The sequence below is a fragment of the Oreochromis aureus genome, linkage group 15 (assembly GCF_013358895.1).
Source record: "Oreochromis aureus strain Israel breed Guangdong linkage group 15, ZZ_aureus, whole genome shotgun sequence".
Classification (NCBI taxonomy): Eukaryota; Metazoa; Chordata; class Actinopteri; order Cichliformes; family Cichlidae; genus Oreochromis; species Oreochromis aureus.
The window spans coordinates 28628288-28655089 of NC_052956.1; positions in this window are offsets into that span (position 1 = coordinate 28628288).

Sequence of the window (26802 nt, forward strand, 5' to 3'; positions counted from 1 at the left end):
AGACCAAAAGTCATAGCACACCATTCCAGATCCGCCGCACAAAATGAGGTAACATATATGAAGCTTGTCTCAAAACTGCGGGCGAGATTCGCTGCAAAATTTCAGGCGGAAACTGGAGAATAATAATAATAATAACTAGAAAGCGAAAATTTCAGAAGAAATTTTATGTGTGCCTATGCCGCTGCTAATCACTGTAGTTGCCATTCATACGGCTACAGACAGCAAAACTCAGAAGAGCAGCCATTCTCCACCATGAACTATGGTAAAACAAACACCGCTCACGCTTCACAGATGACAGCTTACAGTTTTGTGTAAAGATGAAGTTACTTCAGCACAACGCCGATTTGCAGACGCTGTGCACACAGGTTCATGAGCAGAAGTCCCATTGTACCACGGCAGACCCGACAATGTTTGCATGAACACGCTTTGAAGCATTACATTATAGACCACTTTTCACACATGCATTCACTTTTTGTTTTGTTATTTCTACACAGTGTTCTGAATTATGAACAATGGTCTACAGCCAATCTTGTGTATTATTATACAAACTTTGGTTGTGAGATTCAGATAACTATTTAATAAAAGCTAAATATTTTATATGAGAGTAAGAAAGAAAAGTATATCTTTATGTCCACCTTTCTCTGTTAATGCCCTACCTGGCCCCTGGCAAAAGCTTTGCTAGATCCGCCCCTGCACAGTTACCAGCTGTCAGCTACACAAAAAAGGAGCTTGGTGTTTACAGGAGTGCAGAATTATTAGGCAAATGAGTATTTTGTCCACATCATCCTCTTCATGCATGTTGTCTTACTCCAAGCTGTATAGGCTCGAAAGCCTACTACCAATTAAGCATATTAGGTGATGTGAATCTCTGTAATGAGAAGGGGTGTGGTCTAATGACATCAACACCCTATATCAGGTGTGCATAATTATTAGGCAACCTCCTTTCCTTTGGCAAAATGGGTCAAAAGAAGGACTTGACAGGCTCAGAAAAGTCAAAAATAGTGAGATATCTTGCAGAGGGATGCAGCAGTCTTAAAATTGCAAAGCTTCTGAAGCGTGACCATCGAACAATCAAGCGTTTCATTCAAAATAGTCAACAGGGTCGCAAGAAGCGTGTGGAAAAACCAAGGCGCAAAATAACTGCCCATGAACTGAGAAAAGTCAAGCGTGCAGCTGCCAAGATGCCACTTGCCACCAGTTTGGCCATATTTCAGAGCTGCAACATCACTGGAGTGCCCAAAAGCACAAGGTGTGCAATACTCAGAGACACGGCCAAGGTAAGAAAGGCTGAAAGATGACCACCACTGAACAAGACACACAAGCTGAAACGTCAAGACTGGGCCAAGAAATATCTCAAGACTGATTTTTCTAAGGTTTTATGGACTGATGAAATGAGAGTGAGTCTTGATGGGCCAGATGGATGGGCCCGTGGCTGGATTGGTAAAGGGCAGAGAGCTCCAGTCCGACTCAGGCGCCAGCAAGGTGGAGGTGGAGTACTGGTTTGGGCTGGTATCATCAAAGATGAGCTTGTGGGGCCTTTTCGGGTTGAGGATGGAGTCAAGCTCAACTCCCAGTCCTACTGCCAGTTTCTGGAAGACACCTTCTTCAAGCAGTGGTACAGGAAGAAGTCTGCATCCTTCAAGAAAAACATGATTTTCATGCAGGACAATGCTCCATCACACGCGTCCAAGTACTCCACAGCGTGGCTGGCAAGAAAGGGTATAAAAGAAGGAAAAACTAATGACATGGCCTCCTTGTTCACCTGATCTGAACCCCATTGAGAACCTGTGGTCCATCATCAAATGTGAGATTTACAAGGAGGAAAACAGTACACCTCTCTGAACAGTGTCTGGGAGGCTGTGGTTGCTGCTGCATGCAATGTTGATGGTGAACAGATCAAAACACTGACAGAATCCATGGATGGCAGGCTTTTGAGCGTCCTTGCAAAGAAAGGTGGTTATATTGGTCGCCGATTTGTTTTTGTTTTGTCTTTGAATGTCAGAAATGTATATTTGTGAATGTGGAGATGTTATATTGGTTTCACTGGTAAAAATAAATAATTGAAATGGGTATATATTTGTTTTTGTTAAGTTGCCTAATAATTATGCACAGGAAGTGTCACCTGCACACACAGATATCCCCTAAAATAGCTAAAACTATAAACTACTTCCAAAAACATTCAGCTTTGATATTAATGAGTTTTTGGGTTCATTGAGAACATGGTTGTTGTTCAATAATAAAATTATTCCTCAAAAATACAACTTGCCTAATAATTCTGCACTCCTGTATGAGAGTAAGAAAGAAAAGTATATCTTTGTGTCCACCTTTCTCTGTTAATGCCCTACCTGGCCCCTGGCAAAAGCTTTGCTAGATCCGCCCCTGCACAGTTACCAGCTGTCAGCTACACAAAAAAAAATGAGCTTGGTGTTTGTCTCTCAGAAACAGTTCATAACTTCCTTCAACTCATTCATGTCACCTAAGGGTAAACCTGTTTCTCCATCACCTGTTCAGCTCTGATGATTCAGTAAGGATATCTGGTTTGGAACAGCCGTTTTACAGCTGTGGCTGCAGCAAACATCAGCTGATACTAGAAATTAAAAGCAAATGAATTCTAACAACAGCTGATCAAGCTTAAACGTGCTGCTGTTGTTTAGCGCGATAAACAAACAAGAGAGAAAAGCCGATCATTGATCAGTTTCATGACTGAAGTTTCAACAGGCGAGAGAATGACAGGGAGGCTTCAGTAACGACAGAATAAATCGTAATATTTTCTCTGAATGTGGCGCGATTTATGAATAAAATTTGTGCGGCAACTCTACGAACTAACCATTATGAATAAAATAAAGTCCAACGTCAGTAACTTAGCTGCGCACACAGCTGTATATAAACTCCCTCGTGCTAGCTACGCACGCAGTTTCATGCACGATTGTAAAAAGTCAGCACAACGAAAATAAACTACACCTAAACTCTGTTTATATCTGACCCAAATAGAGTGCAGTTCATAACTTCTTACCTGAAATTCAGTTCACCTCACGCTCCTGCCTTCGCTTTCCCTGATCCATGATTGACCACCCGCGTTAGCAATCGCCTGCCCGGCCTCATATGTCTCGTTGGCGGCATGTCCTTTCTGTCACACACCGTGGGTAGCTGCCCTCTGTTGTAGCTCCACCACCAAACAACTCAGTTATTTTTTCCACATCCAGCTGTAACTCCGATTCTATGCGAGCATTTGCGAGAGACCAGGGAGGTGAAACGACAGAGAGAGTCCCTCGCTATCCATTTGCAGCCAAGTGCGGCAGCTAGCTAGGTAGCCAGCTAGGTAGCCGGCTAGCTGTCAGGCAGGACCGACGTAGTCAGAGCACTGTCGCTAAATATGGGATGTCTTGATAAAACAAGCAGATATTTGAAGTTTACACACCTACATTCTCGCCTGAAAATATCTTAAAAGCTTATTTTGTGACCTAGAAACACGAATAAAAGACATAAAAACGAAGTGGTGGCCGCCATTGTTCACTCTGTAGAGGCGTGCTATGAATTGTGGGATATTGAGTTTTCCACCAAGCATTACCATAACTTTTGAATGATTTGCGCAACCTTAAAAATTCCAAGGGCTCCTGAAAGCAGCGACGCTGTGCGCACCGTTGAAATTGTCATCATTACGGTAATCCAAATAAGGGTACACAGGCTGTACCACTCCCGGCATACCACTAGAGAGAGCCAAGACACCACAAATGAAGTCTGTTTATTTGGCGCCAAAAGATGAATTGGCCTAAATTTGCACTAAAATATTAATATTTAAAAACTATAAAAGTTATAAACACCAAAAGTCATAACATAATAGTCCAGCTCCAGCCGCACAAAATGATCTAACATATGTAACCCTAATGTCAAAACTGTTTGGCAGAGGAGCGCGGAAAATTTTCACTAAAATATTAATATTTAAAAAACTATAAAATTCATAAACACCAAAAGTCATAGCACACCATTCCAGATCCGGCCGCACAAAATGAGGTAACATATATGAAGCTTGTCTCAAAACTGCGAGGCGAGATTCGCTGCAAAATTTCAGGCGGAAACTGGAGAATAATAATAATAATAATAACTAGAAAGCGAAAATTTCAGAAGAAATTTTATGTGTGCCTATGCCGCTGCTATTCAGTGTAGTTTGCCATTCATATAGCTACAGAGAGCAAAACTCAGAAGAGCACCCATTCTCCACCATGAACTATGGTAAAAACAAACACCGCTCACGCTTCACAGATAACAGCTTACAGTTTTGTGTAAAGATGAAGTTACTTCGTACAGCGCCGATTTGCAGACGCTGTGCACACAGGTTCATGAGCAGAAGTCCCATTGTACCACGGCAGATCCGACAATGTTTGCATGAACACGCTTTGAAGCATTACGTTATGGACCACTTTTCACACATGGTTGGTGTACCCAAACAGCCAGCTATAGCTTTTCAACTCACAGCCCGACACACACCCAAAAACAGCCGAGAGAGCACAGACTACGCCCGAGAGGCGTGATTGCAGGTGCCGCTCAGGTGGGTCCACCTCCCTGCAGCGGCACTGCAGACCACGCCCGCCACACACATCAAATACGTAAAATAAATATTTATGCACTTTTGCATTCACTTTTTGTTTTTGTTATTTTTACACAGTGTTCTGAATGATGAACAATGGTCTACAGCCAATCTTGTGTATTATTATACAAACTTTGGTTGTAAGATTCAGATAACTATTTAATTAAAGCTAAATATTTTATATGAGAGTAAGAAAGAAAAGTATATCTTTGTGTCCACCTTTCTCTGTTAATGCCCTACCTGGCCCCCTGGCAAAAGCTTTGCTAGATCCGCCCCTGCACAGTTACCAGCTGTCAGCTACACAAAAAAAGGAGCTTGGTGTATATTTGTCTGTCAGAAACAACTCATAACTTCCCTTCAACTCATTCATGTCACCTAAGGGTAAACCTGTTTCTCCATCACCAGTTCAGCTCTGATGATTCAGTAAGGACATCTCCTGATTTCATCTTCATGCTCCAGCAAACATCAGCTGATACTAGAAATTAAAATCAAAAGAATTCTAACAACAGCTGATCAAGCTTAAACGTGCTGCTGTTGTTTAGCGCGATAAACAAACAAGAGAGAAAAGCCGATCATTGATCAGTTTCATGACTGAAGTTTCAACAGGCGAGAGAATGACAGGGAGGCTGTCATAAAGTTCAACATCGGTAACATCGGTAACTTAGCGCGCACACAGCTGTATACAAACTCCGTAGTGCTAGCTAGCACGCAGTACGAGTTATTGTAAGTGATTGAAAAAGTCAGCACAACGAAAATAAACTACACCTAAACTCGGTTTATATCTGACCCAAATAGAGTGCAGGTCATAACTTCTTACCTGAAATTCAGTTCACCTCACGCCCTGCCTTCGCTTTCCCTGATCCATGATTGACCTCCGCGTTAGCAAACACCGGTCGATCGGCGGTAGCCTCACCGCCTTGTATGTCTCGTTCGCGGCATGTCCTTTCTGTCACACACCGGTGGATAGCTGCCCTATGTTGTAGCTCCACCACCAAACAACTCAGTTATTTTTTCCACATCGACATCAGCTGATACTAGAAATTAAAAGCAAATGAATTCTAACAACAGCTGATCAAGCTTTTAAACGTGCTGCTGTTGTTTAGCGCGATAAATAAGAGCGAACAGCCGATCATTGATCAGTTTCATGATTGACGTTTCAAACGCGAGAAAATGACAGGGAGGCTTCAGTAACGACAGAATAAATCATAATGTTTTCTCTGAATGTGGGACGATTCCGTTTTGTGCGGCACGGCAACTCTATGAACTAACCCTAATGAATAAAATAAAGTCCAACGTCAGTAACTTAGTGCGCACACAGCTGTATATAAACTCCCGTGGCATTATGATTGTAAAAGGTCAACGAAAATAAATTACACCTAAACTCGGTTTATACTCGGTTTTAACGAAAAATAAGTCCAGGTAAAACACATACTGTCGGCGAGCGACCGGGTGCTGACACGAGTTTCACCCGCCTCAATATAAGCCAAGCCTGGGTGCTTTTTTCACGGAAGGGTCGCTAGCGGCGCGAGCTAACTATGCTAGCGGCGCTAGCTAGCTAGCCAGCTATCAGCAACACATAAGAGAACTGCTGCTAAATAAACTACACCTAAACTCGGTTTATATCTGACCCAAATAGAGTGCAGGTCATAACTTCTTACCTGAAATTCAGTTCACCTCACGCTCCTGCCTTCGCTTTCCTGATCCACGATTGACCTCCGCGTTAGCAAACACCGGTCGATCGGCGGTCGCGGCATGTCCTTTCTGTCATACACCGTGGATAGCTGCCCACTGTTGTAGCTCCGCATTATAGCACCACCAAACAACTCAGTTATTTTTTCCACATCCAGCTGTAACTCCGATTCTGTGCGAGCATTTGCGAGAGACCGGGGAGGTGAAAGGAGAGAGAGAGTCCCCTCGCTGTCCATTTGCAGCCAAGTGCGGCAGCTAGCTAGGTAGCCGGCTAGCTGTCAGGCAGGACCGAGGTCGTCAGAGCATTGTCGCTAATATGGGATGTCTTGATAAAACAAGCAGATATTTGAAGTTTACACACCTACATTCTCGCCTGAAAATATCTTAAAAGTTTATTTTGTGACCTAGAAACACTAATAAAAGACATATAAAACGAAGTGGTGGCCGCCATTGTTTAACTCGGCAGAGGTGTGCTATGAATTGTGGGATATTGAGTTTTCCACCAAGCATTACCGTAACTTTTGAATGATTTGCGCAACCTTAAAAATTCCAATGGCTCCTGAAAAGCAGCGACTGTGCGCACCGTTGAAATTGTCATCATTACGGTAATCCAAATAAGGGTAGACAGGCTGTACCACTCCCGGCATACCACTAGAGAGAGCCAACACACCACAAATGAAGTCTGTTTATTTGGCTCCAAAAGATGAATTGGCCTAAATTTGCACTAAAATATTAATATTTAAAAAACTATAAAAGTCATAAACACCAAAAGTGTATACCATAGTAGTCCAGCTCCAGCCGCACAAAATGAGCTAACATATGTAACCCTATTGTCAAAACTGTTTGGCAGAGGAGCGCGGGAAAATTTTCACTAAAATATTAATATTTAAAAAACTATAAGAGTCATAAACACCAAAAGTCATAGCACACCATTCCAGATCCAGCCGCACAAAATGAGGTAACATATATGAAGTTTGTCTCAAAACTGCGGGGCGAGTTTCGCTGCAAAATTTCAGGCGGAAACTGGAGAATAATAATAATAATAATAAATCCGAGGAATAGTAATATGTGTGCCTCTTGTCATAGGCACACATAATAATAATAAATCCGACGAGAATAATAATAATAATAATAATAATAATAATAAATCCGACGAATAGTAATATGTGTGCCTCTTGTCATAGGCACACATAACTAGAAAGCGAAAATTTCAGAAGAAATTTATGTGTGTGCCTATGCCGCTGCTAATCACTGTAGTTTGCCATTCATACGGCTACAGAGAGCAAAACTCAGAAGAGCAGCCATTCTCCACCATGAACTATGGTAAAACAAACACCGCTCACGCTTCACAGATGACAGCTTACAGTTTTGTGTAAAGATGAAGTTACCATTACAGCGCCGATTTGCAGACGCCTGTGCACACAGGTTCATGAGCAGAAGTCCCATTGTACCACGGCAGACCCGACAATGTTTGCATGAACACGCTTTGAAGCATTACATTATGGACCACTTTTCACACATGCATTCACTTTTTGTTTTTGTTATTTTTACACAGTGTTCTGAATGATGAACAATGGTCTACAGCCAATCTTGTGTATTATTATACAAACTTTGGTTGTAAGATTCAGATAAGTATTTAATAAAAGCTAAATATTTTATATGAGAGTAAGAAAGAAAAGTATATCTTTATGTCCACCTTTCTCTGTTAATGCCCTACCTGGCCCCCTGGCAAAAGCTTTGCTCGATCCGCCCCTGCACAGTTACCAGCTGTCAGCTACACAAAAAAAGGAGCTTGGTGTTTACAGGAGTGCAGAATTATTAGGCAAATGAGTATTTTGTCCACATCATCCTCTTCATGCATGTTGTCTTACTCCAAGCTGTATAGGCTCGAAAGCCTACTACCAATTAAGCATATTAGGTGATGTGCATCTCTGTAATGAGAAGGGTGTGGTCTAATGACATCAACACCCTATATCAGGTGTGCATAATTATTAGGCAACCTCCTTTCCTTTGGCAAAATGGGTCAAAAGAAGGACTTGACAGGCTCAGAAAAGTCAAAAATAGTGAGATATCTTGCAGAGGGATGCAGCAGTCTTAAAATTGCAAAGCTTCTGAAGCGTGATCATCGAACAATCAAGCGTTTCATTCAAAATAGTCAACAGGGTCGCAAGAAGCGTGTGGAAAAACCAAGGCGCAAAATAACTGCCCATGAACTGAGAAAAGTCAAGTGTGCAGCTGCCAAGATGCCACTTGCCACCAGTTTGGCCATATTTCAGAGCTGCAACATCACTGAGTGCCCAAAAGCACAAGGTGTGCAATACTCAGAGACATGGCCAAGGTAAGAAAGGCTGAAAGACGACCACCACTGAACAAGACACACAAGCTGAAACGTCAAGACTGGGCCAAGAAATATCTCAAGACTGATTTTTCTAAGGTTTTATGGACTGATGAAATGAGAGTGAGTCTTGATGGGCCAGATGGATGGGCCCGTGGCTGGATTGGTAAAGGGCAGAGAGCTCCAGTCCGACTCAGACGCCAGCAAGGTGGAGGTGGAGTACTGGTTTGGGCCGGTATCATCAAAGATGAGCTTGTGGGGCCTTTTCGGGTTGAGGATGGAGTCAAGCTCAACTCCCAGTCCTACTGCCAGTTTCTGGAAGACACCTTCTTCAAGCAGTGGTACAGGAAGAAGTCTGCATCCTTCAAGAAAAACATGATTTTCATGCAGGACAATGCTCCATCACACACGCCCAAGTACTCCACAGCGTGGCTGGCAAGAAAGGGTATAAAAGAAGAAAAACTAATGACATGGCCTCCTTGTTCACCTGATCTGAACCCATTGAGAACCTGTGGTCCATCATCAAATGTGAGATTTACAAGGAGGGAAAACAGTACACCTCTCTGAACAGTGTCTGGGAGGCTGTGGTTGCTGCTGCACGCAATGTTGATGGTGAACAGATCAAAACACTGACAGAATCCATGGATGGCAGGCTTTTGAGTGTCCTTGCAAAGAAAGGTGGCTATATTGGTCGCTGATTTGTTTTGGTTTTGTTTTTGAATGTCAGAAATGTATATTTGTGAATGTGGAGATGTTATATTGGTTTCACTGGTAAAAATAAATAATTGAAATGGGTATATATTTGTTTTTTGTTAAGTTGCCTAATAATTATGCACAGTAATAGTCACCTGCACACACAGATATCCCCCTAAAATAGCTAAAACTAAAAACTACTTCCAAAAACTTTCAGCTTTGATATTGAGTTTTTTTGGGTTCATTGAGAACATGGTTGTTGTTCAATAATAAAATTATTCCTCAAAAATACAACTTGCCTAATAATTCTGCACTCCCTGTATTTGTCTCTCAAAAATAGTTCATAACTTCCCTTCAACTTATTCATGTCACCTAAAGAGTAAACCTGTTTCTCCATCACCAGTTCAGCTCCGATGATTCAGTAAGGACATGTGCCGTTTTTACAGCTGTAGCTCCAGCAAACATCAGCTGATACCAGAAATTAAAAGGAAATGAATTCGAACAACAGCTGATCAAGCTTAAACGTGCTGCTGTTGTTTTGCGCGATAAACAAACAAGAGAGAAACGCCGATCATTGATCAGTTTCATGACTGAAGTTTCAACAGGCGAGAGAATGACAGGGGAGGCTGTCATAAAGTTCAACATGCGCACACAGCTGTATAGAAACTCCGTCGTGCTAGCTAGAACGCAGTACGAGTTATTGTAAGTGATTGAAAAAGTCAGCACAACGAAAATAAACTACACCTAAACTCGGTTTATATCTGACCGAAATAGAGTGCAGTTCATAACTTCTTACCAGAAATTCAGTTCACCTCACGCCCTGCCTTCGCTTTCCTGATCCATGATTGACCACCGCGTTAGCAATCGCCTGCCCGGCCTCATATGTCTCGTTGGCGGCATGTCCTTTCTGTCACACACCGGTGGATAGCTGCCCTCTGTTGTAGATCCACCACCAAACAACTCAGTTATTTTTTCCACATCGACCAGCATCATCGGCCCATATAAATGAAAAATAAGTCCAGCTAAGACACAGACCCTTGCCCGGCGATCGGGCGATGAAACAAATTTTAGCTACCTCACTATCAGCCAAGCCTGGGTGGTTTTTCACGAAGGCTCACTAGCGGCGCTAGCTAGCTAAGCTAGCAGCGCTAGCTAGCTAGCCGGCTATCAGCAACACGTAAGAGAACTGTTGCTAAATAAACTACACCTAAACTCGGTTTATATCTGACCCAAATAGAGTGCAGGTCATAACTTCTTACCTCAAATTCAGTTCACCTCACGCTCCTGCCTTCGCTTTCCTGATCCACGATTGACCTCGCGTTAGCAAACACCGGTCGCCTGCCTCATATGTCTCATTCGCGGCATGTCCTTTCTGTCATACACCGGTGGATAGCTGCCCACTGTTGTAGCTCGGCGTTATAGCACCACCAAACAACTCAGTTATTTTTTCCACATCCAGCTGTAACTCCGATTCTATGCGAGCATTTGCGAGAGACCGGGAGGTGAAACGACAGAGAGAGTCCCTCGCTATCCATTTGCAGCCAAGCGCGGCAGCTAGCTAGGTAGCCGGCTAGCTGTCAGGCAGGACCGACGTAGTCAGAGCACTGTCGCTAAATATGGGATGTCTTGATAAAACAAGCAGATATTTGAAGTTTACACACCTACATTCTCGCCTGAAAATATCTTAAAAGCTTATTTTGTGACCTAGAAACACGAATAAAAGACATATAAAAGCGAAGTGGTGGCGCCATTGTTCACTCTGTAGAGGCGTGCTATGAATTGTGGGATATGGAGTTTTCAACACAAGGATAAATCTTTTCGGCTGTACTACTCCCGGTATACCACTAGAGAGAGCCAAGACACCACAAATGAAGTCTGTTTATTTGGCGCCAAAAGATGAATTGGCCTAAATTTGCACTAAAATATTAATATTTAAAAACTATAAAAGTTATAAACACCAAAAGTCATAACATAATAGTCCAGCTCCAGCCGCACAAAATGATCTAACATATGTAACCCTAATGTCAAAACTGTTTGGCAGAGGAGCGTGGGAAAATTTTCACTAAAATATTAATATTTAAAAAACTATAAAATTCATAAACACCAAAAGTCATAGCACACCATTCCAGATCCGCCGCACAAAATGAGGTAACATATATGAAGCTTGTCTCAAAACTGCGGGCGAGATTCGCGCTGCAAAATTTCAGGCGGAAACTGGAGAATAATAATAATAATAAATCCGAGGAATAGTAATATGTGTGCCTCTTGGCATAGGCACACATAATAATAATAATAATAATAATAAATCCGAGGAATAGTAATATGTGTGCCTCTTGGCATAGGCACACATAATAAATCCGACGAATAGTAATATGTGTGCCTCTTGTCATAGGCACACATAATAAAGAACTAGAAAAATTTGCATTTCCTGCGAAAATGCTGTGTGGATGCCTTTACGCTGAAGCTGTCTGCTGAAAAGATGAAAAAGATGAAAAGTTGCATGGTGGTGAAAAAAAAAAATTGCGCTGAGCAGGATTTGAACCTGGCCCTCCTGGACTCAAGGCAGCTACTCATCTCACTGATCCAAACTCATTCTCACAAAGAAGAGGTGGAGAGACGGACAATTCTGCTGAAATTAGCAGAAGCTGCTGAGAATTGTGCTGATAAGAGGTGAAAAGGCTGAAAATTTTGCAGAAAATAGGTGAATCAGCAGAATTTCTGCTGAAAATAGGTCAAGAAGCAGAAAGTTGTGCTGAAAAGAGGTGAATCAGCAGAATTTCTGCTCAAAACTGTTTTTTCTGAAAACAGCTGAGATTTGTGCTAATAAGAGGTGACGAAAAGGCTGAAAATTTTGCAGAAGAGGTGAATAAGCAGAATTTGGCCTGAAAAGAAGTGCAAATTCTGCTGAAAAGAGTTCAATCAGCAGAATTTCTGCTGAAAAGAGTTCTGCAGAACTCTTTTCAGAATTCTGCTGAAAAGATGTTTTTGCTGAAAATAGCTGAACAAGCTGGGATTTGTGCTGAAAAGTGGTGAAAAAACTGAAAATTTAGCTGAAAAGGGTGAAAAGCTGAAATTGAGTTAAAAAGTTTAAGTGTTAACTGAAAGAAATGTTGCCATAAGCGGGATTTGAACCCGGCCTCCCAGTCTGAGAACGGCTGCTTATCTCACTGAGCTAAAACACGGCTCAACCGGCAAGGAAAACTAGTGAGGCCACTGATAATGTGCAAAATGGGCAAAAATATTGCAAAAAAATTCAATATCTCAAAAAGTATAGAAGTTATGAGCACCAAAAGTCATAGCAAACATTAGCAGAAAGAGCAGAATTTTTTAAAGTTTGAACTGAGAAAATCGGCTGAAAACTGAAGGAGTAGTTAGACGACAAAAAACGTACGGAAGCAACCAGAATAAAGTATAATAAAGAATAAAGAGAAACAGGAACTCAATAGTGTGGAAGCCCTTTTAGGGCATCCACACAATAAAGAGAAACAGGAACTCAATAGTGTGGAAGCCCTTTAGGGCATCCACACAATAAAGAATAAAGAGAAACAGGAACTCAATAGTGTGGATGCCTCCAGCATCCACACAATAAATCCGACGAATAGTAATATGTGTGCCTCTTGGCATAGGCACACATAATAAATCCGACGAATAGTAATATGTGTGCCTCTTGGCATAGGCACACATAATAATAATAATAAATCCGAGGAATAGTAATATGTGTGCCTCTTGGCATAGGCACACACATAATAATAATAATAATAATAAATCCGAGGAATAGTAATATGTGTGCCTCTTGGCATAGGCACACATAAAAATAAATCATGAGTTGCCTAAAATTATTTTTAATAACCTATAATTAGTTTTTGCACTCAGTCTGAAGATGAACTACTTTATGTATGTAACAGCTAGCAAGTGGTCTACACAACAGTGTGTGCTATTTAACATTGTCTGAATACCTGAAAAGTAAGTAGTCAAGATAGCAATTTAAATCCATTCACTGCTTATTCTATACTGAAACCGCTTCATAAAAGTATTTTCTATACATATTGAGCTATGACTATGTCATCTGTTACACCTGTGTTGTCTCTTGAGGTAGAGTTAAACAACAGCAACATGTTTTCTGTTTGTGTGTTTTCTTGGGTGTCACAGTTCTGGGTCAGTTTTTTTAGTTCCCATATTTTGGTTTATTTTTGAATGATGGATCGTATTGTTTCCCTGGTGCCTTGTTGATTATTACTATTATTATTATTAATCTATTTTCAGTGATTCTGGTTTAGGGGTTTGTCTCATGTTTAGCATAGTTTGAGTTCCATGTGTTATATTCTGTCTGCCTGTCACGGCCAGGCGGATCAGCTGCACGCTGATCAGCACTCTCTCTCTTCCTCTCTCTCTCCTCTTCTCTCTCGCCGGGGCGGAACTCACTGTGGGTTCACGCCCTCGGCCCACGCCCTCGGGAGATGAGACACCTGGGTCTCATTAAGGTGATCAGCACTTAAGCCAGGAGGTGACTGCTGTTCGTCGCTGGATCGTTGTCTACCACGCGTTAGTGAAGCCAAGCTACAGCAAGTTAGTTAAGAGTGTTTTCCTGTGTGCGTCGTACTTAACCCTGTCTCCCTGTCTACAGAGCTCCCTGGATTTTCCCCCCGTGTGATTCCCGTGTGGCAGTGTCGGAGTGTGAGCCTGTGATCGTGTGAGTGGATATTCTGAAGAACGCGTGCTTTCCCCTGGACTTCCCTGGAGACCCCTTCTCCCCTCACTCAGCTGTATATAGCACCCCCCCCCCCGCACATTCTTGTATATACACCTGGTGCATTGTAAATAAACCCTTCTTGTGAGCATCAGAACCGGAGTCCTGCGCTTGAGTCCTCCTCCAACCCGTAACACTGCCTCTCTGTGTCGAGTCTGCGTCCTTGTGTGATGGTTTCTTGTTTCCTGTTTTATTGTGAAGGTCTGCGTCTCATGTGAGTGTATTCAGTTTTACCTCCCTTGTCTTGTCTCGTTAGCCTGATTTCTCCCAGCTGTGTCTCCCTCCTGTTGCCCATTCCCTGATTACTTCCCAGTGTGCATTTAAACCCTGCGTTCTCCCTGCTCTGTGTCGGGTCGTTGATGTCCACTTCCTTTCTGTGCTGTGTTTGAAATTCATTCATGCTCTTGGTTCTGTTCCTGTGCGTTATCTCGTTTTAGGTTCCAGTGTCCAGTCTAGTTTCGTGTTCACCATTTATTGGTCGTATTTGAGTAATGTTTATTTCTCTGATGAGTCATCCTAGTGAGTAAACTGCACTTTAAGTTAACCTCTGGGTTCTGAGTCCTGCATGTGGGCCCTCCATCCTACCTGCATCACAGCACACTACGACTGCTCCGTGACATTGGGTTGGAAAAATAGATAAATAAATAAATAAATTTGTGATTGTACCTATGGATCACAGTAGCACATAGTAATTAAGCATATGATTTACTAATGCAGAAGAAAAGCACATATACAAACAGCACATAGATGCAATTTTTGCAGAAAACATTAACATCATGGACAATAGTTACAAAAACAGAGTACTGCACAGTTAATAAGATTAAAGTACAGGTCTTTTTATATATCCAAATTGAGACAAATAGTGTGCAAGTTATAACAGTTGTAGTTGTTCGGTTGATTAGTGCAAATTACAGCACTGATGTAAACATCTATGTTTGTAAGGAGCAGTTTTGATTTTACAGTCTGACAAGTGCAGGGAGGAAGGAGGTGTGGGAACACTCCTTCGGGCATTTAGGATGCAGCAGTCTGTCACTGAAGGAGCTCTGCAGTTCAGCAACAATACATGCATGAGCTGGGAGACTCCATACAAAAAATATATGAATATAACTCTTTATTTTCGTGCAGTATTTATTTACTCACAAAACACATTCTTTTTGTATCTGCCGGTGTGACGTGTTTAGTCTTAGTTTACTTAGTGCTTTATTTAACTCTGAAGTGTCGTTAACTGACCCATGCTGGGGTTTTTACACTGTAAAAGGAAGGATAATTACCTGATGTTTGCGTTTTGTGATCGCATTGAGTGTTTTGCAAGTATTTGATGTTATTTTATTACTATAGCTGGTAGTTTCATGCAGCATTGACACCCATTCCCATTTGAATTAATCCACTTGGATTTTATTGAACTCTCCACCTGCAACAGCTGTAAATATTGCCTGGTAATCATGTGCCCATTCTCAAAGTGGGTCAAAATTGTCCCCACTAGAAAAGCAGATGCCATTTCAGTTGCTAAAGCAATATGCAAAAATGTGATCCCAGAGCATGGGATCCCGCAGACTATCTACAGTATCTACATTGTCCAAGCCTGTGACCTGGTGGGGCATGATGTCATAAGGGACCTCCTGACATACTTTTATAAGCTTTTCTTTTTTTTTTCTTTTTTTTTTTTTAGGGAGTGGGTTTTTATTTCCATTAATATAACTAATATATCCTCTAGTCTTCTAGTAGTTAACACAGTCAAAATCAAAAACTGGCCTGCGTTGGTCCATGGTCCATCCATTTCTTCCATCGTGATACAAACAGGTCCCTCTTGTGGTTCACATCTCCTGTCATTTTCTCCATCTTTTAAATGTCCATTGTGATGTCCATCCACATGTTCATAGTTGGTCATTTTTTTTGTGATGGCTTTTTTGCCTGCCAGTAAAATATTAAACAAATATTTATCGTTCTTTGTCCATCCTTCTGGCATGAGTCCAAAAAATAAAGTTTTACTTTCCAAAGGTAAATAACTTCCAAATATCTCTTGTATTGCTACATGTATTCCCTTCCAATAAGTTTTAATAACATGACAGTCCCAGAAAATATGATAGTGATTTGCATTTGTATTTCCACAATTTCTCCAGCAAGCGGGAGGGTTACCTTCATAGTGAGATTTTTGGTAAGGTGTAATAAAATATCTTATCAGGCTTTTCCACCCAAATTCCCTCCAGCTCTGTGAACTGCTCATTTCCATTGGTATGTCCATATTGTTGTCCACTCTTCCTCCTTTATCTCTATTCCTCCCTCCATTTCCCATTTTGTTTTAATATATAGGGTCGAGTGTAATTTCATATTTGTTAAAGGCCAGATATAATGCCTCTGTCTTTATTTGAACTGTATGCCCTTTTAAATACGTCTAGCAGCTGTTTACTTAATTCAGCCTTAGCTTTTATCTTTTTGTTGACAAAATGCCTCATCTGTAGATATCTATAAAAATCCTGTGTTTCTAATGAATAATTGTCTTTCATTTTATCAAAACTAATTAGTCTACCTTCCTCCATTACCATACATTAAGCTGTTAATCCTTTATTTGTCCAATCTTTGAATCTGGTGTCCAATTTATTTGGAGCAAAATGTGTATTGTATGCACACCACTTAAGAATTGCTATATCCACTTCTAGTTTATATTCTTTTATTACTGTTTCCCAAATTTTAAAAGTCAGCTTGATCCATGGATTTTCAGTAGTTTTTATTAAATCTTCCAGGCTGCTGTCTGCTATAATAGCTTGTATGGGGATGGAGGTCAGACCCTCCTCAATGACTGTCCACTGAGCATCATATGAAGGATTACACCAGCATATCATAGGCTTTAATTGTGCTGGCCAATAATAATCCCTAAGAGAAGGTAACCCCCACCCCACTTTTCCTTTATTGAGTTGTAAGGTTTTAAATCTAATTCAGGACCTTTTTCCTTGTCATATGTATCTTGACAAAATTTTGTCCCATTCATTAAATTGTTTCTGGTTTATTTCTATCGGTAATTTTTGAAATAGATATAATAATTTAGGTAGTATATTAATTTTAATTGAATCTATTCTTGAATATTGTCATGGCTGGGGCTGTGTGATGTGTGGGAAAGAGGACTCGAATGCAGCACGTATGAGATGCAAGGGTGTTTTATTGTAAATAAGGTCAATTATGGTGTTCCACAGGGTTCAGTGCTAGGACCAATTCTGTTTACAGAACTGCTTTCTTCCATTTGCGCAACATCTCTAAAATTAGAAATATCCTGTCTCAGAGTGACGCTGAAAAACTAGTTCACTTCCAGGCTGGACTACTGTAATTCATTATTATCAGGATTTCCTAAAAACTCGCTGAAAAACCTTCAGCTAATCCAAAATGCTGCAGCAAGAGTACTGACAGGGACTAGAAAGAGAGAGCATATTTCTCCTGTTTTGGCTTCCCTTCATTGGCTTCCTGTTAAATCCAGAATTGAATTCAAAATCCTGCTCCTCACATACAAGGTCTTAAATAATCAGGCCCCATCATATCTTAATGACCTTGTAGTACCATATCACCCGATTAGAGCACTTCGCTCTCGCACTGCAGGCCTACTTGTTGTTCCTGGAGTATTTAAAAGTAGAATGGGAGGGAGAGCCTTCAGTTTTCAGGCCCCTCTTCTGTGGAACCAGCTTCCAGTTTGGATTCGGGAGACAGACACTGGCCGTTTATCAATGCCCAAGTCCGCGATACGCATCGCTGCTCGTGAGTACGCACCGCCGAGAACGCACGGGAGTACGTACCCGCCGAGAACGCGAGCACGGACTCGTGGGCCGTTTCTCAATTCTCGGCACGCGAGCACGGACTCGTTATTTGTACAGTCGGAACACCAGCGTGCGTGATGATGTCACAGGGCCGGAGTTTTTACTGCCGCCCCTCTTAATTTAACTGTAAGTAACATGTTATGAAGCTTAACTTTAATCACAGCCAAACCGGTTTACTCAGGAACAAATAAAACACTGAAATAAACCAAACATTAACATTTAGAAGTGATCTAAGTGACTTATATATCATTGTTAACCTCAGTAGTGAAACCTCTATTAATAAAAAATAGTGTACATGTACATACGTGTACATACCTTAATAAAAACAAGCAGGTGAGATGTTAGAACGCTTTTATTTCTATTCTAGTGGACACTCAATACTATAGACAGCTGCTGGGGTTTCTTTAACCTGAGTAGTGAGAAGTCCGCGAGCGGTTTGGGGGGGGTTTGAAAACGATGTGCCGGGAGTCCGCTGTTGAGTTTTGGACGAAATGCATTCTGGGATATTTAGCTGTCCCAACTCTACACCGATGCATGCTCGATAAAACGGGCGGATCGAGAACACATCCGGGACTTTTTTCGTTCTCGCGATGATGCGTGCCAATTGGAACAGTACTTGGTCTCCGACTGATGACGTATCACGAGTACACGAGAACGCAAGTACGCACAAGTACGCATATTGATAAACGCCCACTATCTCTACTTTTAAGATTAGGGGGATTCCCATGATGCATTGAGTTTTTCCTTTCCAGTCACCTTTCTCACTCACTATGTGTTAATAGACCTCTCTGCATTGAATCATATCTGTTATTAATCTATGTCTCTCTTCCACAGCATGTCTTTATCCTGTTTTCCTTCTCTCACCCCAACCGGTCGCAGCAGATGGCCTGCCCCTCCCTGAGCCTGGTTCTGCCGGAGGTTTCTTCCTGTTAAAAGGGAGTTTTTCCTTCCCACTGTCGCCAAAGTGCTTGCTCATAGGGGGTCATATGATTCTTGGGTTTTTCTCTGTATCTATTATTATAGGGTATATTGTACAATATAAAGCGCCTTGAGGCGACTTTTGTTGTGATTTGGCGCTATATAAATAAAATTGAATTGAATTGAATTAAATGACAGAACACAAAGTGGGGATGGCAAAAACAGAATTTAGGATAAACTAAACTGAGAAAAACTAAACTATAGAACGGTAAACCTGAAAACAAAGGGAGGACAGCAGGGAGAGCACACAGTAGATTCACGGAGAGGTTCACAGAGCAATGCAGAGTACACAGAGTAACACAGGGTAACACAGAGGATGACACGAAGAAGGCTGGGCAGGGAGACGCGGAGAAACACTGACTTACACGGAGAAACACAGACTACGCGACGAGGAACACAGGCAGACACACACTATAAATACACAGAGGGACACTGGGAAATCACACACAGGTGGGAGACACAGCTGGACCTGATTAACCTGACAAGACAGGGGAACACTAACACCAGGGACCAAAAGAGGGAGCACCAACCCAGAAACCCAGAATCCCAAAATCCCAAAACACAAACCATCCCCAAACAGTCCACAAATAATAATACTAATCATAATAATAATAATAATAATAATAATAATAATAATAATAATAATAATAATAACAATAAATATGCCAAACACAAAATCACTGAGTCCACGGATTCAGGACCATGACAAATATAAACTTAAATATGGAATTAAATTCCATTTCGCTATATCTTCCTTAATTTTCTTTTGTATTGGTAAGTAATTTTGTTCTAATAGTTCTGTGAGATCATTAGGTATTATAACTCCCAGATATTTAAAATACTCTGTTTGCCATGCTAATTGGTACTTATTTTTAATTTCTTCTCATGGAATATAGTTGTTTTACTTATTTAGGTAGAGAGTTTGCTGGTTGACCCCAAAATATTAAAATATCATCTGCATAGCAGGCTAACTTATGCTCCTTCTCATGGATATTAATGCCTTCTATTTCTTTGTTTTGCCTTATATATTGAGCCAATGGTTCCAGATATAACGCGAATAATAGTGGTGAACACGCACAGCCCTGTCTTGTTCCTCTTTCCAGCTTAATACTATTTGATAGGTAACCATTAATTTTAATCTTTGCCGTAGGGTTATCATAAAGTGCCTGTATTGTCCTAATTATTATATCATGGAAACCAAATCTATGTAAGACTCGGGAAAGAAAGTTCCAATTAACTGAATCGAACGCTTTTTCTGTATCTATACTAATTACCATTGCTTCTATTTTATTCTTTTGAATATGGTTAATAATTTGTAATGTCCTTCGTACGTTATCTTGTATTTGGCGCTCTCGAATAAAACCTGTCTGATTATTATGAATTAGAGTAGGTAGGTAAGAACTTTTCTAATTGTCTAGCCATGATAGATGTAAACAGCTTATAATCTGTATTAAGAGCAGATATTGGTCTATATGACCCACATTCTAATTTATCCTTGTTTTCTTTTGGGATGGCAGAAATAATTTCTTCTTTCCAGCTAGAAGGTACTTGAGCCTTCTTTAGGACCCAATTCAGTGTGAGAAGCATCACTGGTATTAATTCTTCTTTTAACTCGTTGTACCATTCTGCTGTATATCCATCGATCCTGGGGATTTATTTATTTTAACTTTACTTATTGCTATTCTTAGTTCCTTTTCTGTTATATCTTCAATCAAAGTTTTATTCTGTTCTTCATTCAGTACTGGTAAATCAAGAGAGTCTAAAAAACTGTCCATTTCAACTATACTACTCTCTGTCTTATTAGCATAAAGAGTCTTATAAAATGTTTCAAATGCACCCTGAACTCCTAATAATTTATTTTTTATTAGTTTTCTCACTGGATGTTTAATTTTGTGAACTGTATTATGTGCTATTTTCAGGCTAAGACATTCATTGCTTTAGATCCTCCTTTGTAATACCTTTGTTTAAGAAACAATAGATTTTTTTTTATTACATGTGTAGTCAAATCATTTATTTCATTTCTTGTTTTCATGATTTCCTCCAATATATCCTGTGTTGTAGGCTTCTCACCTAGTGGTCGGCTGAGTGTGATCCCCGAGAAGTGTTGAAGACTTCAAAAGGTGTTAAGAGCTTTACGAACAGCTGGGCATTTGGGGAATTTGGCTACCTTTTCTGTTGTGATGCTCTTAATGCCGCCCACATGCTCTGAAGTTCAGTGATGGAGAAGTGGCCATTGCCTTTTTGAGTGTAGACAGATTTTGTCCTTCTTTTGTGCTTGCAATGATTTTCCTTCTTGTGCCACTGCATCACCAGACCCGGACACAGAGACCTTGAATCACAGAAGTGATCTGACCACTACATTCAACCAAGTCCATGCCCACACTAATACGTTTTCATTTGAAAAACGTATTTCTCTCCGTTTTGGCCTTCCGTCCACACTGAGACTGCATTTTCAGTCAAGGAAAATGCAGTGTTTTGAAAATGCTCTCCAAAGCCGATACATTTGAAAATGTCTTCTTTGCGTCGCAGTGTGGACAGCGAACCCGGAGCCTTTTCGAAAACTATGGAGCCAGTGTTCGTGGCAAGCCGCCTCCTCCGCTGTTTTTTGCTGTTTGTCGTCCTTCTCTCTATGTGCTGCCCTGATGTCTTCATGTTATGATCGCCAATGATCGCCAAACTCTTTTGAATCTCCAGCCTTTGGACTACCAGACGCAAGATTTTAAATGGAAATCTGAGAATCCTCCTCCGCTCTCGAAGGACTTTCCTGATTACCTACGCCGCTTACCATCTACCTTCCCTCAAAGGAAACGTTCATGGAGATGGGGTAAATGTGGCGGCATCCGTGTTCATATCAAGGCCTATTTAAATTCACAAGTTGCGACAAATGATCGCTATTCTGTAGACATACTACCGTCTATTCCTGCCATCCGGGACCATGCTAACTTCAGACTGTTCTGTCATCGCTGTTTATCTTCCACCCGCTTGGTGCTGGGTGCGGTCCTCCAGAGGAGGTACGAATCACGGCAACCTTCGCCTGCTGCTGCGTTCTCCAACCAGTAACAGTGTGACCACTCTCCGTATGGCCTTGTTAAATACAAGGTCACTGGCGAATAAGACTTTCGTTTTAAACGATCTTATTCTATCGTCAGGGCTGGATTTCTTATTCCTGACGGAAACTTGGCTTCGCCCTGGTGAGCTTTTTTCCTTCTCGGAACTGCTCCCACCTGACTACGCTTTTATTAGCTCACCCCGGACCACTGGCAGAGGTGGAGGGCTAGCTTCAGTTTTTAAAAACAAACTTCGATGTCGGCAGCTGCTACCTGTTCTGCACCCCAGTTTTGAGGTGCAGTTACTGGAAGTGAACTGCCTCCCCTCCATTCTCTGCGCTGTGGTGTATCCCCCCCCGAAACTCGTCAAGGATTTTATTCCAGAATTTGCTGATCTACTGGGGAGTCTTGTTTTACGTTATGACCGTATACTAATTGTTGGTGACTTTAACATTCATGTTTGCTGTGAGGACAGTTGGCTAGCTACCTTTCCCTTATTAACACCTTCAATCTCACCCAGTGGGTAAGTGAACCAACTCACACAAAAGGTCATATACTTGATTTGGTACTGTCTTATGGTCTGGACATTTGCATCACGAACATTAAGGACTCTGGGATTTCAGATCACTTTCCGGTTTTGTTTAATACTGTAGTGACCAATGTGGAATTGAACAGTGATGGTGCTGTGCGGCAAACGCGCACGATTAACTCCCAGTCAATCGCCCACTTCACTGATGCTTTCCTTGACTCTCCCCTCTCTGATGCTAACTGTAATGGGGATTTATCAGCGGATGAGCTTGCTAACCTCTTTTATACTACATGCGCTGACATTCTTAACTCTGTGGCACCTCTGAGGATTAAACGTGCCAAATCCTCACGCCAACCCTTGCTAAATGATTCTACTCGCGTCCTTAGGCATGAATGTCGTCGCGCTGAGAGAAAATGGAGGAAAGACAAACTCCACGTCTCTCTGGACATCCTTCATAATTGTTTATCTAAGTATCAGAAGTCTGTTAAAGCTGCCAAATCTGCCTTTTTGTCTAGCATTATTATGACTAATAGCTACAACCCCCGAGCCCTTTTTAATATTTTTAACTCTGTGATAAACCCTTGCACTATTGCTCATAGGGATACCTCCCCTGCTCTTTGTGATAAATTCTTGAAGTATTTCTCTGAAAAAATCTCAGCTCTAAGGGCTTCTCATCCATCTCATTCATCGTCAGTTTTAGACCCAGTTCCCGTCTCTGAATGCTTGACTGTCTTTCAACAGTTTGAGCCAGTGTCTCATTCTGCTTTAAAAGATATAATTGATCATCTTAAAATCTCTGGTTCCCCACACGATATTCTTCCTTCTCGTTTCTTTAAGGAAGCTTTACATATTATAGGTCCTTGTATCTTACTTCTACTGAATGCATCATTGTCATCAGGTTGTGTACCGTCTGTCTTTAAGCATGCTGTTGTGCAGCCTATTATGAAAAAGAAAAACCTTGACCCTAATCCTGCTCTTTTCTCTTTGTACATGTTGCCGTTGGGATTAATTAAAAAAAAAACAAAAAAAACATGTCCTTTCACTGTTATGCCGATGATATCCAGATTTATTCACCTTTGAAATCCGATGTGTCTGCTTCTTTGCAACCTCTGTTCAACTGTCGGCATGAAGTTAAAATTTGGTTATCACATAATTTTCAGTGAGAATAAGTAGTCATAGTTTTTGATAGTCACATTCTGCCAGACCAGTTAGCTGATGCCCTAGGGCCTCTTGCTAGCCATCCCTCGCTCACTGTAAGAAACCTCGGATTTTTCATAGATAGCTCTTTTAAACTTGAGAAACAGGCCTCCACTGTGGCAAAAAACAGCTTTTACCAGTTGGGTCAGATATCCAAAGCAAAGCCGTTCCTTCCTCTAAAGGACCTTGAAAAGCTTATCCACGCATTTATCACATCCAGATTGGACTACTGTAACTCCCTCTACTTGGGCCTCCAACACTTTTCTCTTACCGACTTCAGTTAGTTCAGAATGCAGCTGCACATTTATTAACAGGTACTAGAATCTATGAACATATCACTCCAATTTTAGCCAACTTACATTGGCTCCCTGTTAAATATCGTATAGATTTTAAAATTCTTTTGTTCACTTTTAAAATTCTAAATAATTTAGCGCCCAGCTATCTTTCCGAACTCCTCCACTTGTACAATCCCGATAGAGCACTTAGATCGTCCAATCAGATGCTCCTAGCACAACCTAAGTCTCGATTTAAGTCGAGAGGTGACCGGGCCTTTGCAACCGTAGCACCTAGACTCTGGAATAACCTCCCTGTTCATATTTGTACCGCCGAGTCTATCCAGTCTTTTAAATCACGTCTTAAAATCTTTTTACTTTGGCTTTTGATTCTAACTAGTTGGCTGTTATCTGGCTTGTTGTGTTGTCACCTATTGTTTCCTGCCCTGTTTTTTATTGTTTTGTTTTAATTGTCTCATGCTTTTACTGACTGTGAAGCACTATGGTCAACTTTGTTGTTTTTAATATGTGCTATATAAATAAATTTCTATTTGATTTGATTTTGATTTGATCAGTTTGTAGAAAAGCTATCTGAAGCATGTACAAATTCTTTAATTCTCACTCACTTTTGCAACTTTGTACTTTTGTGTTACTCGCAGCAACAACTCCACCTCATTATTAGTCCATTTAAAAAACTCGGTGCTTTTCCTCAACCTTTTGCCGCGACGTTTCAAAGAGCCGCAAAGTAAATAAATGGCAGACAGAAATGAGGTAGGTCAAATCATCTTGTGTTTCACGCATGAACAGTACTGGAACATAAGCATTTTCGCCCGTTTCTATGTGGATGCACAACTCTGTGAAAACGACTGAAAACGACAGTGTGGACTCGGAGTGTTTTCAGACGAAAGTGCTGTTTTCAAATTTATCCGGGCTAGTGTAGATGTAACCCAAGGTTTCCCGTTGGGTTTGGACATTGGTTGTTCTGGGAACATCATCCACACACTTAAGCCGATAATTTGCTTTCTACATCCACAAATCCAGTAGGTTCTGATTCCAAGTGATTTTATCATAACTGAGCATCTGTGTGGCTCTCCAAGGTAGGAAGGGGTATAGCCCTGTAGGTTTTGTGTCTGTTTGTGTACATCTTGTTGAGAACATTTCCAAACTTGGGTCACAGTGCAACATGCTGGTAAGTGTACCTCACACTAGGAGAGATAAGTCACCTGCAAGGTAACTTTAGCACTTGGTGGGATATAAAAAGCTACAATGTACACTTTTACATATGTTATTTTACAATATAGCAATAACTGATTCAACAAAAAGAGAGAACAACAAAGAATTTAAAACTGTAACACATTTGGGGCAGCAGACAAACATTTTCCAAAGATGAACAGCTACACATACACCACATATAGAGTGGCATGATCATTGCATTTGTCTGCTTCTGTCACTGTTGGCATCCATTCAACCTCTGTCTGCTTTGACCCCCTATGACCTTCGCTCACTCGTGTTCATGTCTTATTTGTTACTTTATGTAATTTCAGAATAAGTAATGCATTTTGGGTTTTTACAGTTTAAACCTATAAACAAGTTTAGCTTATCAAGAACAGTGAAATACCAGGAATAGTACACTGTGTTTGTTCATAAAAACCTGGACACTTTGTTGACATAGGGTGGCTTTGTCAGGGTTAGTCTTGAGCCAACCATCATTCCTTTTTATGCTATATTTGTAGTTTTCAGGAATCATTCTCCAAGCTTCTTGAATTACCTTCCAAAGCTCTTCTTTGGATGTTGTCTGTGTTTTGTTTTTCTCTTTGTAAAGACAATCCCACACCATGACTCAAAGTTTTCCACTGTGTGTAGTTTTATTCAGGTGTGCTTTTACCACAATGGTGTGTTGAGATTATTGACAGCTGATTGACAGATAGCATTGCATGGTGGATCAAAATATGATGGTTATCTTTTGATAATACCACTGGCTGAAATGCAGCCTCAGAACCTCGACTGATTTTACTGATGGCTGTAGAGTAGACACTTGCAACTGTAAATCTCTTCTCACCTTCTCTGTGTTGCGGGTTCAAATATTGAGGATGAGTACAAAAACAACACTGGTCCAGAAGAGTTGGTCAAACAATGATTTTTACTGAACACACGTGTGGGGAGATGAACACTGCACACACCAGCATTGATCTCCGCCCAAGACTACACAAGCAGTTGTTTTATAACATCAGGGTATTAGAACGCCCCCTCATGCGTCAAGAAGGTACAATACAATAAATGTTGACGACTTTTGACACATTTAACACTAGGTTTACTATCCTGCGCAAATTTGCGTAACTTCCCTAAACCCAATACCCCCTAGAATTACTGGCTTTTTTATTTTCTGGTGCAAGTCCCGAGGTGTTAAGCACCCCTGCTGAGATTTTCACAGGTCGTCAGCTTGTTTCTCCTACAGCTTTTGTTGTGCAAACCACCCATTGTCCTTGAGGCCTGGCACATTTGCATTTGCTCACTCAGAGTTGCTCAGATCCAAGGCAGGCCAAACCTCTGTGTTACAACTTTCAGAAATGCCTGATAGAAATGCTTCAACTTACTCATGAGATTTTTGAAGTCACAACTATACTGAATGCACGACCGTTGTTGCCAGCTGCAAAGAATGCTTGGTAGGGAACAGCTGTTCCTCACCAAGGTTGCTTCAAAGTTTGAAAGACTTTGAAATAAAACAGACTTGTGTACCCATATATTGTGAATGTCTGTCTTTTGTATGTAGGTTGTAACACAGAGGTTTGGCCTGCCTTGGATCTAAGTAAACAAATGCCAATGTTGCACACACACACACACACACACACACACACACACACAGCAAATCTGCATTTATTTGTCCCACAAGTGGAAAATCTGCATTGTCATTGCAAAAAGTGGACAGAGCA